At 45.6% G+C, this 15,500-nt stretch overlaps 1 long non-coding RNA gene across 1 annotated transcript; it reads left to right on the top strand.

The window, feature by feature from the left end:
* The first annotated feature begins 982 nt into the window (after window positions 1-982).
* Window positions 983-7,390, top strand: LOC311592967. Its single transcript, XR_014777554.1, has 2 exons — window positions 983-1,648; window positions 6,140-7,390. It is a non-coding gene; the product is annotated as an uncharacterized lncRNA (long non-coding RNA).
* The last annotated feature ends 8,110 nt before the right edge of the window (window positions 7,391-15,500 follow it).

The following is a 15,500-nucleotide window of genomic DNA, read 5'->3' as shown; positions in this document are numbered from 1 at the left end:
TGACTTATTACAGTCAGCATTTGCCAGTAAAGAGGTGTAGAAAAAGCCTGACATGGTGGCACACGCCTTTAATCCCAGCCCTCAGGGAGGCAGAGGCAGGTGGATTGCTGTGAGTTCGAGGCCAGACAGGTCTACAAAGCAAGTCCAGGACAGCCAAGGCTACACAGAGAAACCCTGTCAACAAAAACAAAAGCCAAATAAAAATGTGGAGAGAGGGCTGTAGAGATGGCTCAGAGGTTAAGAGCACTGGCTGCTCTCCCAGAGGGCCTGAGTCGAATCCCAGCAACCACATGGTGACTCACAACCATCTATACTGGCATCTGATGTCCTCTTCTGCTGTGTAGGTGTACATGCAGGCAGAGCATACATAACAATTTTTTTCTGGCTTTTCAAGACAGGGTCTCCCTGTGTAGACTTGGCTGTCCTGGACTAACTTTGTAGACCAGGCTGGCCTCGAACTCACAGAAATCTGCCTGCCTCTCGAGTGCTGATATTAAAGGCATGCACCAACACGCCTGGCTTTTTAATCTTTTTTTTTTTTTTTGTCTTTTTTTTTTTTCCAGAGCTGAGGACTGAACCCAGGGCCTTGCGCTTGCCAGGCAAGCGCTCTACCACTGAGCTAAATCCCAACCCCCCCCCCCTTTTTTTTAATGTGGAGAGAAGGGTTGAGGCAGAGAGTGGGTACAAAGGGACTGGGAAATGAGTGATGGCCTTGAGATGCACAGTGTGAAGTTCACAGAAGAGCACTAGAAATTTTATTTTTTTTTGAGACAAGGTTTCTCTGTGTAGCTTTGGCTATCTTGGTCTAGTTTTGTAGGCCAGCCTGGACTCAAACTCAGAGAGATCTGCCTGCCTCTGCCTACACATGGACAGGGCCGAATGAGGAGGTGTGGCCAAAGTTTGAGGGCTGTGAGGAAAGGATCGTGGGGAGGAGAGAGAGAGACCCAGAGGAGGAAGGAGCAGATTCGCCAGAGGAGGAAGGAGCAGATTCGCCAGAGGATAGGGGAGCACATGGGCCAGGAGGAGGCACTCTGAAGTTCCGCATGAAGGAAGTGGCGCACGCCTTTAATCCCAGCACTCAGGAGGCAGAGGCAGGTGGATCGCTGTGAGTTTGTGGCCAACCTGGTCTTACAGAGCAAGTCTAGAACAGCCAAGGCTACACAGAGAAACCTGTCTTGAGGGGGAAAAAGTTGTCCAGATGAACAACATAGGCAAGTATTTTGGGATTATGGATGGGATGTGGCCCAGATAGAAATGATTAACGCAGATGGCCTGGGCTGGGGGATAATGGGAAGTAGTTTAGGGCGAGATAATGCAGCCCCACATAGAGTAAGGCTTATTCTAAAATACAACAGGTGCCTGTGTTTATTGACTGATAGCAGGTTAAGTAATACCACCCTGATAATTATAGGTATTTAACTAGATACATTTTTATATTTACTACACTTATTAATTGCATTATACAGCACCAGCTACTGTCAAGGAAAACCTGAGTCTGCCATACTGGTTTCCTGGCTGAGTTGAGCTTATTGTCTCACATTCACCACAGAAGACAAACAAGGACAACCGAAGGACAAGCAAATGAGGTCTCCAGAGAATACAGTGCCAGCTCCTCGAAGCAGGAAGGGGCCATTAAATTAGTTGCCAGGTAGCACTCAGAGGTTCTTTCACACATGGGAATGGGCCAATTGGGTCTTGTCTATATGCAAATTAGGTGTACCATCAAAATGAAGCTGCTTGTTTAATTTGGCTTCCCTGCCCCCCCCACCACAGGGTTTTTCTTGGAGATAGGTGTACTCTTGGCTGTCCTGGAACTTGCTCTGTATTCCAGGCTGGCCTCGAATTCAGAGATCCACCTGCCTCTGCCTTCTGAGTGCTGGGTCAACAAACCTGGTAAAAATCAAGATATTTAAAAAGAAATGGCTGGGCGGTGGTGGCGCACGCCTTTTATCCCAGTACTCAGGAGACAAAGGCAGGAGGATCCCTGTGAGTTCGAGGCCAGCCTGGTCTACAAAGTGAGCCCAGGATAGCCTGTCCCTGTGTGTTGGTGGTTTGCCTGCATGTATGTCTATGCCAGGGTGTCAGATCTCCTGGAAATGGAGTTACAGGTGGCCATGTGTGTGCTGGGAATTGAACCCAGGTCCCCTGGAACAGCCAATGTTCTTAACCACTGAGCCATCTTTCAAGCCCCTATCAAAAGTGTTTTTTATAAATTTCCTTTACATGCATTTTATATTTGTAGCTCTTGTTTCTGTTAATAAAATAATAACTCAGGAAATCACATTGTGTCACAGAAATAAGTTATTATTATTTTTATTATTATTATTTCTGAGACAGGGTTTCTCTGAGTAGCCTTGACTATCCTGGACTTGCTTTGTAGACCGGGCTGGCCTTGAACTCACAGCGATCTGCCTGCCTCTGCCTCCCAAGCGCTGGGATTAAAGGCGTGCGCCACCACTGCCCAACAAGTTATCTGTTTTTAGGGATTTTTTTAAGTGTTTAAATTTCTACATGCACACTTGTGCAGATGCCCACAGAGACCATCAGAAGCTGCCTGGTTCCCAGAAACTAGAATTACAGATCGTGTGGGTGGCCAGACTCCTGCCCTCTGCAAGAGTAACACTGTTGCTCCCTCTCCAACCACACAAAGGTGGCTTATTATTTCAAATACATTGTAAAAGAGAAGTTTATCTTTATAACTTGTTAACAGAAGACGTACATTTTTTAATGTTTTTGCGCAAAAACCCTTTTGTCTTTTAATTTTATTTTTTTATTATTTTGTGTGTGTTGGGATTTTTTGGGGGTGAAATCCAGGGTCTTGCATGTGCTCCTCCAGCATGCTCTCTGTCTGACACATTCCTAGCCACAGGATATATTTACTTAGTTGAATTATTTATCTTTAAATTGTATGAGTGTTTTGCTCCCATGTATATGCTGGCACTGTGAGTGTGCCTGGTGAGCAGAGAGAGTAGAAGAGGATGTTGGATGCCCTAGACTGTAGCTGCAGATCGTAGTGAGCTACCTGTGGATGCTGGGAATTGAACAGGTGTGCTCAGCAAGAGCATCAACTGCTCCAAACCACAGGGCCGTTTCTCCGGCCTCATAACAATCTTGTTTTATGTTTGTTTGTTTTTTGAGAACAGGGTACACCCCTGGCTGTCCTGTAACTGGCTCTGGCCCCAGGCTAGCCTGGAACACAGGGATTCACCTGCCTCTGCAGCCTTAGTGCTGGGATTAAAAGCATGAACCACCACACCCTAAGAAAAACTTCTTTTTTTAAAAAAGATTTATTTATTTATTATCATGTATACAGTGCTCTGCTTGCATGTACTTCTGCAAGCCAGGAGAGGGCGCCATATCACATTACAGATGGTTGTGAGCCACCATGTGGTTGCTGGGAATTGAACTCAGGACCTTTGAAAGAGCAGGCGGCGCTCTTAACCACTGAGCCATCTCTCCAGCCCAAGAAAAACTTCTTTACCTTAAAATGTTTATATACAAAAATACCAGAGCTGGAGAGATGGCTCAGAGGTTAAGAGCACTGGCTGCTCTTCCAGAGGTCCTGAGTTCAATTCCCAGCAACCACATGGTGGCTCACAACCATCTGTAATGTGATCTGATGCCCTCTTCTGGCCTGCAAGTGTACATGAAGGCAGAACACTGTATACTTAATAATAAATAAATCTTTTAAAAAAAAATTATCTTGATGCCAACAAAGCCAAGGCAGGCTTGCACGTTAACCCTGTAATTTCTGGTTAATTTTAGAATTTTGAAAACAATTTCTTGAATAAAACCATTTGATTCAAGTGAAATACCAAATATACATACCTTTCTTCAAGGAACATCCATTTTGTTACTTTTTTTTGTTTTTAACATTGATTATGTATACAGTGTTGTGCCCACATGTACAACTGCATGCCAGAAGAGCGCACCAGATCTCATTATAGATGGTTGTGAGCCACCATGTGGTTGCTGGGAACTGAACTCAGGACCTTTGGAAGAGCAGCTAGGGCTGCCCCAAAAACAAATACACATATCTTAAGTTAGGCAAATGAAAACTTAAGTCAGATACAAACTTGGGAAATTCCTGTGGAAATATAATATAGATACCTTAGATTTAGGGGTGTCTTACCAGTTTAGGGGTAACAGGTCTCATTTACATAAACTTCTTTTTAGATTTTATGTGTATGAATGTTTTGCCTGCTTGTCTCTCTGTACCACATGTTTGCCTGGTTCTGGTTGAGGTCAGATGCCCTAGGATTGGAGTCACAGATAGATGGTTGGGAGCTGCCATGTGGGTGCTGTGAACCGAACACAGGCTCTCTGCAAGAGCGTTCTGTGCTCTGTGCTCTAGTTCACTCGAGTCATCTCTCCAGCCCCTTAAACTAAGCTTTAAAAACAAACGTAAAACGTTAGAAGACAAGACTGACTACATATCACATGATAGCTGCTGGCCAGGGTACAGAAGTTATTTACGTGCTAACAGCATGGACCTGCTTTAAATCCTTGGCATGAACTGTGGGGCCTAGATGACAGTGGCCGGAGGAGCGGGCTCGCTGACGGGAGCCACGATGCCAGCCAGCCATACCCGGGAAGCACAGTAGCTGAATCTAATCCGGAAAGCTAGTGGGGCTGGCCAGGCTATGGAGGGAGAACACAAGCGTGACTGGAGCTGGCAGAACCCAAGACCAGCGGAACGCAAGGCAGCCTGGAGTGGAGGGAGGACGGAGGGGACTTGTTGTGCACGATGCTAGTGAGAGAGGGCCTTCGTGTTCCGGGCTGGACTGAATTAGTCTGGAGCTGGGGAGGTTGAGAGTGATTTCTGAGCTGGTTTGTACCGTGAAAATAGTGTTTTGGAAAGGCTGAGGCAGGTCCTTGGGCCCCGTAGACAGAGAAGGGTACACTCCAGGGAGTTAGTGCCCGCGCAGAAAACAAAGGGCAGTGGCAAAAGATTATTTTATGGGGTAGCAGAACTTGAAAAGCAGCCCAACACTGGCAAGAAGGAAGAGCAGTTTAATGAAAGGTTTCGGAAGTGGGAGTTGCAGGGAGGCTGGGAAAGGTTAGGCGATATCATTTGCTGTTACTGTGTATCTGTTCTCTTTGAGTCTTTAAGGACTTGAATGTGACAAGTATCCTTTTAAGACCACTGACTCAGCCTGGTCTACAAAGCGAGTCCAGGACAGCCAAGGCTAACACAGAGAGACCCTGCCTCGAGGGAAAAACAAAAAACAAAAAACCACTGACTCTGGCCAGATGCCTTCTCCTGGGACAAAGCATTTTGAGATTATGTAAAAGGCATGTAAGAGAAGAGGCCTTAGGAAGGTGAGAGTGGAAGGCGTCCATGAGGTGCACTGATGAGCAAGTGGAGAACAGCAAGAGAGGCAAGGACTCTGGGCCCAAGATAAAGTCGTGTGTCCTCCAGTGCGGATGGTATAGGTTCCTGAACCCAGCCACATGACCTGGCACTTGGTTTTGTTTTTTTCTTTTTCAAGACAGTTTCTCTGTGTATCCTTGGCTGTCCTAGATTTGCTTTGTAGACCAGGTTGGCCTCGAACTCACAGCGATCTGCCTGCCTCTGCCTCCTGAGTGCTGGGTTAAAGGCGTGCGCCACCATGCCTGGCTTTTTTTTTTTTTTTTAAACCTGGTTCAGAGACTGGCAAGTGTCCTGGAAACTTGAAAGATTCACCAGACAGGACGAAGATCTATGTTAAGTACAGAGACAGACAAGAGGAGGAGGGGGAGAGCCCCCAAAATGTAAAGCCACACTATTATGTTAGATATGCTAGTTATGTCAGACAACTGAGGACTAAGGAATTTGTTGGAAGAGTCGTTAATACTGTGGGCACATATATATATATATATATATATATATATATATATATATATATATATATATATATGGGCAGCAGTGTGGCAGAGGCTCCGAAGAGAGGCCAGGCCCCTCAGAGGCAGACAGCATGATGGGGTCTCAAGAGAGGCAGAGCCTGTGTGGCAGAAAAGAAAGTCTGTTACAGCTTTCTGATGATGAGGGAGGTTTACAGAGAGAGCCTGCAGGAGGGAGGATGCTGGTGAGGAGCACACTGTGGCATTTAAAGATGTTTTATTAATTTGAGAATTTTTTGACAATGAGACATGTCAGCTGGCAGCAACCCCTTTCAACTTTGAAGACAATGAACACCAAAAAAAAATTCTCCTTTAGGCGATGGCTTCATATGGGGCAAGCTAGCCACTGGAAGGAAAATGTCCTTGCTTCTACTGCAGACAAAATGCTGGACAAACTGGATGCAGGAAAGTCGACTGCCAAGCTTTGCAAGGACAAGGTAGGCAGGTCCTTCATATAATTGCTTCACAGAAAAGTCTGTCAGATATTCTGAGCCAGAAGGCTGAAGATGATCCTTGCACACTATAGAGAAATCTTGGGTGACCGTCCAGGTGGCCAGCAGTCTCTGTCACTTCTATAGTTTTGGAAGCTGCTTGCTCTGTACTTCCTGTTTATTCAGATAATATTTATCCTTCTCAGGTCTCTGATGGGGCTGAAGACTAGATGGTTATAGTCTTACAACTAAGCTTAAGTTGTTTAGGATTTAAAAAGATGTTTTAGTTCTAAAAAGATATTTTTTGATTGGTAATGCAAGTTATGATACAAAGTGACTTAGGTACAGACTTGGGACTCACCAAGATAGGGATGGACAGTAGAATGCTTTCTCCAAGGTTGCCAAATACTAACGGACTGGACATCACGAATGTATTTTTTACCAAATAATATATAGTTTATTGATATTAGAGAAAAAGTCTTTTATTTAGACAAAAAGGGGGAAATGTTGCAAGAGAGTTGATTCCATTATGAACCCTGGGATTGTGAACTGTAAAAACCTGTTCCTTCATTGGTGTGGTTCAGCCCCAACACATGTTTAACCTAAGAACTTTGTTTATTGTAAACAGGTGATTATGTGTAGGGGACGGGCTACATGGCCAATGTTCAGCCATCTTGTCAGAACCTAGGTTCCTATTTCTCCAGCAGTCTGCCATTCACCAGAAACCAGCTGACCTTGTCGTAGGTCGGCAGTTAGTCACCTGTTGTGGTTTATTGTGGGGGCTGGTCATTCTAGACCCCCGAGCTACTCCTTTTCCCGGTGGGACTACTGATAAAATCAGATTAAAGGCCAGTTGCCTGAGAGCAGCAGTTCTGGGAGCTTTTTCCTGACTAACCAGATCCTTCACGACTTTCCTGGAATTTCTCTCCTGCAATTAGCAGCTGTAAAGGTAGATACCTACCTGCTGGAGCATTCCAGAGTTAGGTATCCATAGCAACCTTGCGTATGCAAATGCCCATACCTCTGTGCCTATATAAACTCTGTAAAAATTCTCAATAAATGGGGTTTGATCAGAATGCAGACTGGCCCCCTTCTTTGTGTCTAGTGTTCTGTCTCTATACAGGAAAATTCTCCTGAGTGTTAGTCGAACCCCGGCAGGCTGGGGCAATTATGTGTGGTTTAGCCCTGGCACACAACTTTAATCCAAGAGCTTTCTGCACACAAGATTTAATAAAGTTACCCTTAGGTCAAGAGGTGGAACAAGAAACCAGCTGATAGGGGTTAAGTAGATAGGAGGAGGCTGGGCATGGTGGCACACGCCTTTAATCCCAGCACCCAGGAGGCAGAAGCAGGCGGATCTCTGTGAGTTAGAGGCTAGCCTGGTCTACAAAGGGAGTCCAGAACAGCCGAGGCTACACAGAGAAACCTTGTCTCAAAAACCAAAATAAAGAAATAAATAAATAAAAATTAAAAAAGGAAAAAGAAAGAAAAAATAAAAAAAGTAGATAGGAGGGTCTTTGAGTTGAAGGGTATTTAAGACAGTGTGGAGAAGGCACTCTTTAGCCCTTTGGCTTTTAGCTTTTGGAATTTTCCTCCAGGGCTATCAGGTGAGCTAGCAGGCCTTTTCCTCCTGGGCTGTCAGGTGAGCTTTTGGAATTTTCCTCCAGGGCTGTTAGGTGAGCTAGCAGGCTTTTGGTCATGGGGTTTTGGATTTTGGCTTTTTCCTTCAGGACCTGAGATGAATAGGAAGGCCAGCTGGGTGTTTTCTCTGCCTCTCTGAGCTAGCAAGTTTTTACCCCAGCACCTGGCTCCTAAGTCTTTATTGGCAAAATCAAATGATTGGGATTTTTCTTTTTCTTTTGGTTTTTCAAGACAGGGTTTCTCTGTGTAGCCTTGCCTGTCCTGGACTTAATTTTTAGACCAGGCTGGCCTTGAACTCTGCTTGCCTCTGCCTCCTGAGTGCTGGGATTACAAGAGTGCACCCCTGGGCTTGGCTATACTTTTTCATTCTTTATAAGAACAGCAGTTTCCTCCAAGGACAGTTCTGGAAGTGCTAGGGCTACCTGCACTGTTACAATCCTTGGAAGCTTTCTGTGTGTTAGGTCAGTTTTCTCACAGCACACTATTCCCTCTCTAGCCACTTGTCCCCCCAATCCACTTATAAAAGATTGTAGTGACCATCTTCCCTCCCCCCCCCCCCAGCCCCAAGATAGGCTTTTTCTGTGTAGCCCTGGCTGTCCTGGACTAGCTTTGTGTACCAGGCTGGCCTTGAACACGCAGCGATTTGCCTGTGTTTGCCTCCCAAGTGCAAGGATTAAAGGCGTGCACCACCATGCCTGGCTATAGTGGCCATCTTGATAAAATTACCCAGAGTACCCTTGGGCCCAATAGCCTTTGTTGTAATTTTCACTTATAGTCTAGAACTGAGCCGGGCGTGGTGGCGCACACCTTTAATCCCAGCACTCGGGAGGCAGAGGCAGGCAGATCCCTGTGAGTTCGAGGCCAGCCTGGTCTACAAAGCGAGTCCAGGACAGCCAAGGCTACACAGAGAGATCCTATCTTGAAAAACCAAAAAAAAAAAAAAAAGGCTAGAACTGACCTGAGTTAAAATCTATCTTTCTCTAACAAGGGAGTCAGGAGATAAATTAGAATGTTTAAAGAAATGGGCAGCCTTTGAATAAACTTAGTGAGAGTACTCATTTTAAAATATTATTATTGTTGTTGCTGTTGTTTTGGTTTGTTTTAGACAGGCTCTAGCTGTCCTGAAACTCACTTTGTAGACCAAGCTGGCCTCAAACTCACAAAGATCTGCCTGCCTCTGAGCTGGGATTAAAGGTGTGTACCACCATGCCGGATATATATGTTTAAACTAATGAAAATTTGGAATAATTAAGGGGCTTGGAATGGGTTCTGCACAGCCCTTTTAGGATGTGTCTGAAATGTCTCCACCTCCATCCTATGCTGTTTCTTCTATTCCCTCTTCTCTGTATTTCTATTCACGGTCCATCAGGAAAATATGGCCAAAAGCTCCCAGGGTGATAGATAGCCTCCCAGGATGATAGCCTCCTGAGTAGAGAGGCTGAGCTTGGCTCGTCTGGGCTGAGAGGCCTTGTTCTGAGCCTCCCGACAAAGAGATGTTATCCCTATGTTTATAGCTGCCTGGAGGCATCATCTTTCTTGGTAGCTGTTAAGTTCTGGCTTAGAAACATTATGTCCATATTAGTCCATACATTTGAGTCAAATTTTGAAATGCCTCAAAATATCATTCGGAATCATCAGAAAATGTACCAAAATCTGTTTTGGGGTTTTTTGTTTTTCATTTTTCTAGGTGAGATGGCACAGGCCTTTAATCATCCAGGCAGTTTAGTGTCCATCTCAGATAGAGCCAAAGGCATGACTCAGATCCCGTTCCTTTGACCAAAGATCCTATGAGACTAAAAAGAATAAAAATAGAAAATAAATATACAAAACAGTAGTCTTCCCTTAGAAGGCTTCTAGAAAGCCGTGCAACATCAGCCTTCTGCACCACCACCACCACTACCCTTTTTTTTTTTTTGGTAGGTGCTGTGAACTTTATTGATGGTATTCAGAGAACAGGGCTCCCTTGGCCCCTCCTGTTATTCTGGGGTCTGGGATAGAAACTGTGAGGGGAGCTGCTCAGTGTCAGCGGCTGAGTTGGAACAGGGACTCCTCAGCAGACGAGGGCCTCTCTCTTGCTCTCATGTCCTTGCTGAGGTGGGTGGTCCATGGGGGCTATGGAGGCCATGAGGAAGCCTTCTGACCTTTCATATGGTATTTTAAATACCAAGGAGGGGCAATTGTGAGACAGGAGATGAGGTCCAGAGGCAATTATAAAGGAAAGGTCCAGCTGGGCGTGGTGGCGCATGCCTTTAATCTCAGCACTAGGGAGGCAGAGGCAGGTGGATCGCTGTGAGTTCGAGGCCAGCCTAGTCTACAAAGTGAGTCTAGGACAGCCAAGGCTACACAGAGAAACCCTGTCTCGAAAAACCAAAAAATAAAAAAATAAAAAGGGAAATATCTATCTTCAGAGAACAGCAATGCACTGCTTGACAGCATGGGCAGACTGAGGCAGTAAAGCCTGGACTGTGAACCAAAGTTGAATGCCTCGGGTGCGCCTAGAGGCCTGCTATAGCCTGTAGCAATCAGCTGAGGAAAGTGGAAACAAAGAGCAACCGGGAAGCCTTTCTCCTGCTGCGGTCCTCCCTCGCCCTCTACTGGCTGACACTGGTGCTGCATCTAGTGGCAAGCAGAGCAAGAACAGGTTTTAGGCTGAGAGGCAATTCTACTAACTCAAGTGAGATACTCCACTAACAATAGCAAGTCCATGGTGTGGCACTAAAGTACTTGCCTGACCATGGGTTGTAGAGATGGCAGTTACCACTCTTGCAGGAGACCCAGGCTTGGTCTCCAGCACCCACAGGCCAGCTCCTGGGCATCTGTCATCTTCACTGACCTCCACGGCCATCAGGCACACATGTGGTGCAATACATGCATGTAGGCAAATACTCATACACAATTTTTAAAAAAAAAAGCTAAAGCACTTAACAGACTAGAATTAATGTAAAGCTTTTGTTGGTGGTGTGTGTGTGCAAATGAAGGACAAATCAGCTTCCCAAAATGGCAGTGCTGGCAAGAGTGGGCGATGTCCTTAACAGGACTCTGACTGGGTATGCAGGATAGTTATTGCGTAAATAGAAGCCTAAGCTAAGCATTTCTCAGGAATGCTTACACAGAAAATAAAAATAATTTTTTTAGAAAGTAGGAGAGAACTAGTTGCTGAAAAATTGTCCATTTATTCTCACTTGTGGTACACACACACATACACACACACACACACACACACCAGTGTATGGTGAAACCTTCCCCACCCCCATATACACAACTAAAAATAAAATCAATCTTTAAAAATCAAAACAAAAAGGTATATTCTCTTGTGTTCCTAAGTTTCTTTAGGTGCAGTAAATATGATCCAATGTGATGCTTACCACTGTCAGCTGGACAGGATCTAGAACTCACCTCAGAGAAAGACTGAGAGGCAGCCACACCTTAGGCAAGGGTGCCCTGCTGGCTATCCTACAAATGTGCGTGTCTTCCTGCCCAGCTGCTGCTCTCCATTCCCATGAGACACATGGCAATTCGATCCCCATGGAGTGTGGCTTGGGCTCACTGCACCCTTCCCACACAGAACCCACGCTGCTTGTCTTCTCAGTGCTGAGACAGGGCCTCTCACTGAACCAGGAGCTCCTGACTGAGCCAGCTGGCTGCCTATTTATTTCCTGGGATCTGCCTGCCTCTACTTCCTGGCCTACAATTAGAGACATGAGCTACTAAGCCCAGCTTCTTGTGTGAGTGTGGGGGATCCGAACTCAGGTCTACACATGAGTCATCTTCCTGATCTGGCTTTCTATGCACGTGCGCGCACACACACACACACACACACACACGCCACGCCCCCCACCCCGCCTTTTTTTTTTTTGAGTAAAGATCTCATGTAGCCAGAAGTCTCCAGGCAGTCAGGGATGACCTTGAACTTCTGCTCATCCTGACTCCACCTCTCCAGTGCTGCCATTACGGGTGGTGTATATTAGGCCAGCAGTCTACCAACTAAGCCACATCCCCAGCAGTGAAAGAAAACCTGTTTAAGTTTTCAGAGACAGGGTATAGGCTTGGCTGTCCTGGACTTGCTTTGTAGACCAGGCTGGCCTCGGACTCAGTGGTCTGTCTATCTCTGCTTCCCTGAGTGCTGGGATTAAAGGCCTGCACCATTTGCCTGCCCTTTTTGACAATGGCCATTTGGGGTCACTGGCAGTTAGGTACGAATTATTTGTATAGATACTGGGTCAAGCTCCAACAGTTAGGGCTTAATTGCTAGAGTGAGGAACATTATCTTTTGTTTCTGGCCTTTTTATTTCTAGCATACTTTATTTTTTGGGGCTGTTTGTTTTGTTTCCGAGACAGGGTTTCTCTGTGTAGCCTTGGCTGTCCTGGACTCGCTTTGTAGACCAGGCTGTCCTGGAATTTACAGAGGTCTGCCTGCTTCTGCCTCCTGAGTGCTGGGGTTAAAGGAGTGCACCACCCAGCCTCTTAGCATACTTTTTAAAGAATCCCATTTATGGGCTGGAAAGATGACATAGTCTCATAAGCAAAAACAAACAAACAAAAAGCACATTTATTGTGTGTGGGTGTGAACATGGCACAGCGATCTTGTGGAGGTCAGGGATAACTTTCAGTACAAGCTCTCAGCTTCTACCAAGTGAGTTCCAGGGGCTGGAGTCCAGTCACCTGGCATAGGATCAAGAGCCTTAAACTGCTGAGCTATCTCTCTCATCTTTTTTTTCCCCCCAAGCAAAAAGGAGAAGTAGCCACATTTACTTTATTGTGTTCTTTTTGAAGAATAAGGTGCTAGGGATGTAACAACCTGGTATCAGGGTCCAGAAAGTCTCCAGTTTTTCGTTTGCACAAGCCCAATCTGCAGGCCTCAGACAATGCCTAGGAAGAATGTCCTTGGGGCAAAACCAGGGCACAAGGACAGGGAGGTGAGAAAGAAAAAAGCTCAGATAAAGGGTCAGACTGCTCAAGCTCTGCCTGCATAGCTCTCTTTATTTTTGCTAAACAACATATGAAATATGGAAAAAAGAAAATGGTCATGCCTAACTAAGGCAGGTGTGGGGGCGCACACCTTTAATCTCAGCACTTGGGAGGCAGAGGCAGGTGGATCTTTGTGAATTTCAGGCCAGCCTGGTCTAGAGGACAGGCAGGGCTACACAGAGATACTCTGTCTCAGGAAAAGGAAAAAAAAAAGCAAAGACCAAAAATTCAGAATGTCATCCTTAGGCAACCTGAGACCTCCCACATGTTAGGCAGACACGGGACTATTAAGTTATATTCCCAGGTAGTTAGTTTGTGGTCAACAGGGTCTCCCTCTTCACTGTGTAGACCAGACTGACCTTGCAGAGATCTTCCCACATCTCCCTGCTCTAAGTGAACTTCAGGGGCTGGAGAGATGGCTCAGAGGCTCGTCTAGAGGTCCTGAGTTCAATACCCAGCAACCACATGGGGGATCACAACTATCTATAAAGCGATCTAATGCCCTCTTTTGGTGTGCAGGCTACATGCAGACAGAGCACTGTATAATAAATAAATCTTAAAGAATAGAGTGAGTTTCGGGACAGCCAGGGCTACACAGGGAAACTCTCACTATGTAGGCCTGGCCTTCCTGGCTCCTAGTGGTGGGACTAAGGGCAGGAACCACCATGCCCAGCTGTTAAATGCTTTCTTTCATAAGCTGCCTGGGTCATATTGTCTCTAAGACACCATGAATTCAAACTTTAGAACTGCAAGCCAAAAAGCCAAGTGTCTGTCCCACCCCCAGCCCCCTTTAATTCTTAGTGTTTGGTCACAGTGAAAGAGCTAATCCAGCAGGGAAGTGTTGTTACCTTTTCTTAGGTGCAGCACTGTTGTGTAGTCACACCCTCCTAACCAAGACCGAGGAAGCTCAGAAAGTTAGAAGGCTGCAAGGGTCCCCCTGTAGGTGAGTAAGCAGCAGAAGATAAGGCTAGCCAGAAGAGGCCTGAGCTACTCAGATTCCCCTAGATAACTTCCCACAGGCTCTTCAAACTGGTCTTAGGTAGAACCCCGGAAAGTCAGTGTGCAGGCTTACCTTCTGCACCCCAGGCAGGCACCTATCACTTAACTACTGTCTCCAATGTAGACAACTGATTTCTTTTTTCCCTTTCGGTTTTTCAAGACAGGGTTTGTCTGTGTAGCCTTGGCTGTCCCGGACTCGCTTTGTAGACCAGGCTGGCCTCGAACTCACGGCGATCCACCTGCCTCTGCCTCCCAAGTGCTGGGATTAAAGGTGTGCACCACCACCACCTGGCTGATTTCTTTTAATCTTACAATTTTGCTGAATTTATTTTTTAGCCTTAACTATTTTGGTTTTTCCTTTGAAAAGATTTTTACTAAATTGTGTGTCACTGTTATTGTCTGTGCACCTGAGTGAGTTGTCTGTGAATGTAAGAACAGTGTGTTCTGCCTAGCATGGTGCTGAACTTGACTGGAGATTTTTTTTCCTTTTAAATTTATATTATACACACACACACACACACACACACACACACACACACACACACACACACAAACATATAATGGATTGTGTCATCTGAAAATTATCCTACTTCCTTTTTTATTTAGATCCATTTGAATCAAGCTTCTAGACACCTGGGTGTTGTTAACTTTGTCTTACCTGGCCAGGGTACACAGTGCTTCCAATAAGCTGACAGGTTTCGTTTGCTAGAATTCTGTTCTCTTTCAAATGTGTTCATGCTTCTTTCACGGACTATTGTTCAACGGGTTGCTCCAGGATAATTTGGATACTCCATTGCTAGATTCTGTTAAAATTTCAATTTTACTCCCAAGTACTGATAAATCCCAGTAGTTGGGTGGCAAAGGCAGGTGGAGCTATGTGAGTTCAAGGACAGGCTAATCTAACACAGTGAGTTCCAGGACAGGAAGAGCTACACAGAGAAATGCTATCTTGAAAAACAAAAAACAAAATAAAAATTAAATATTTTATCAATCAGTTCAAAGCATGATGGCTCACATCCATAATCCCAGTACTTAGAAGGCAAAGGCAGGAGGTTTAAAAATTCAAGAGGAGCTTGAGCTACATAGAAAGTTCTGAGCAGGGTAGTGGCGCATGCCTTTAATCCCAGCACTTGGGAGATAGAGGCAGGTGGATCGCTGTGAGTTCGAGGCCAGCCTGGTCTACAAAGCGAGTCCAGAACAGTCAAGGCTACACAGAGAGAACCTATCTTGGGGGGGGGGGGGCAGGGCGGAGGAAGTTCCATGCCAGCTAGGGCCCTACAGTAAGACCCTACAGTAAGACCCTGTCTCAAAAAACAACTTAAAAACAAAAAACAATCCATTCCCATTTTTTTTGCCTGTAAAAGTCTAAAGCATTAAAAACCTTCTCTAAATCCTCCTTTACTCTTTCTTTACTCCTCTCGCAATACTTGATAAATATTCATCTTCAGAACCAGGGATGTAAGTTTGGGTGCTAAGGTGCTCACTAGCAGCTTCAAGGACTGGTTTTCATCCCAGCACCACGAAAAAACAGGCATGGTGGCACATGCATGTAATCCCAGCACTGGGGAGGCAGAGGCA

The sequence above is a fragment of the Acomys minous genome, assembly GCF_964271855.1.
Source record: "Acomys minous genome assembly, chromosome: 2".
In the NCBI taxonomy this organism is placed as follows: domain Eukaryota; kingdom Metazoa; phylum Chordata; class Mammalia; order Rodentia; family Muridae; genus Acomys; species Acomys minous.
Note: the sequence above shows the minus strand (reverse complement) of the source record. Positions and strands in the feature narration are given on the sequence as shown.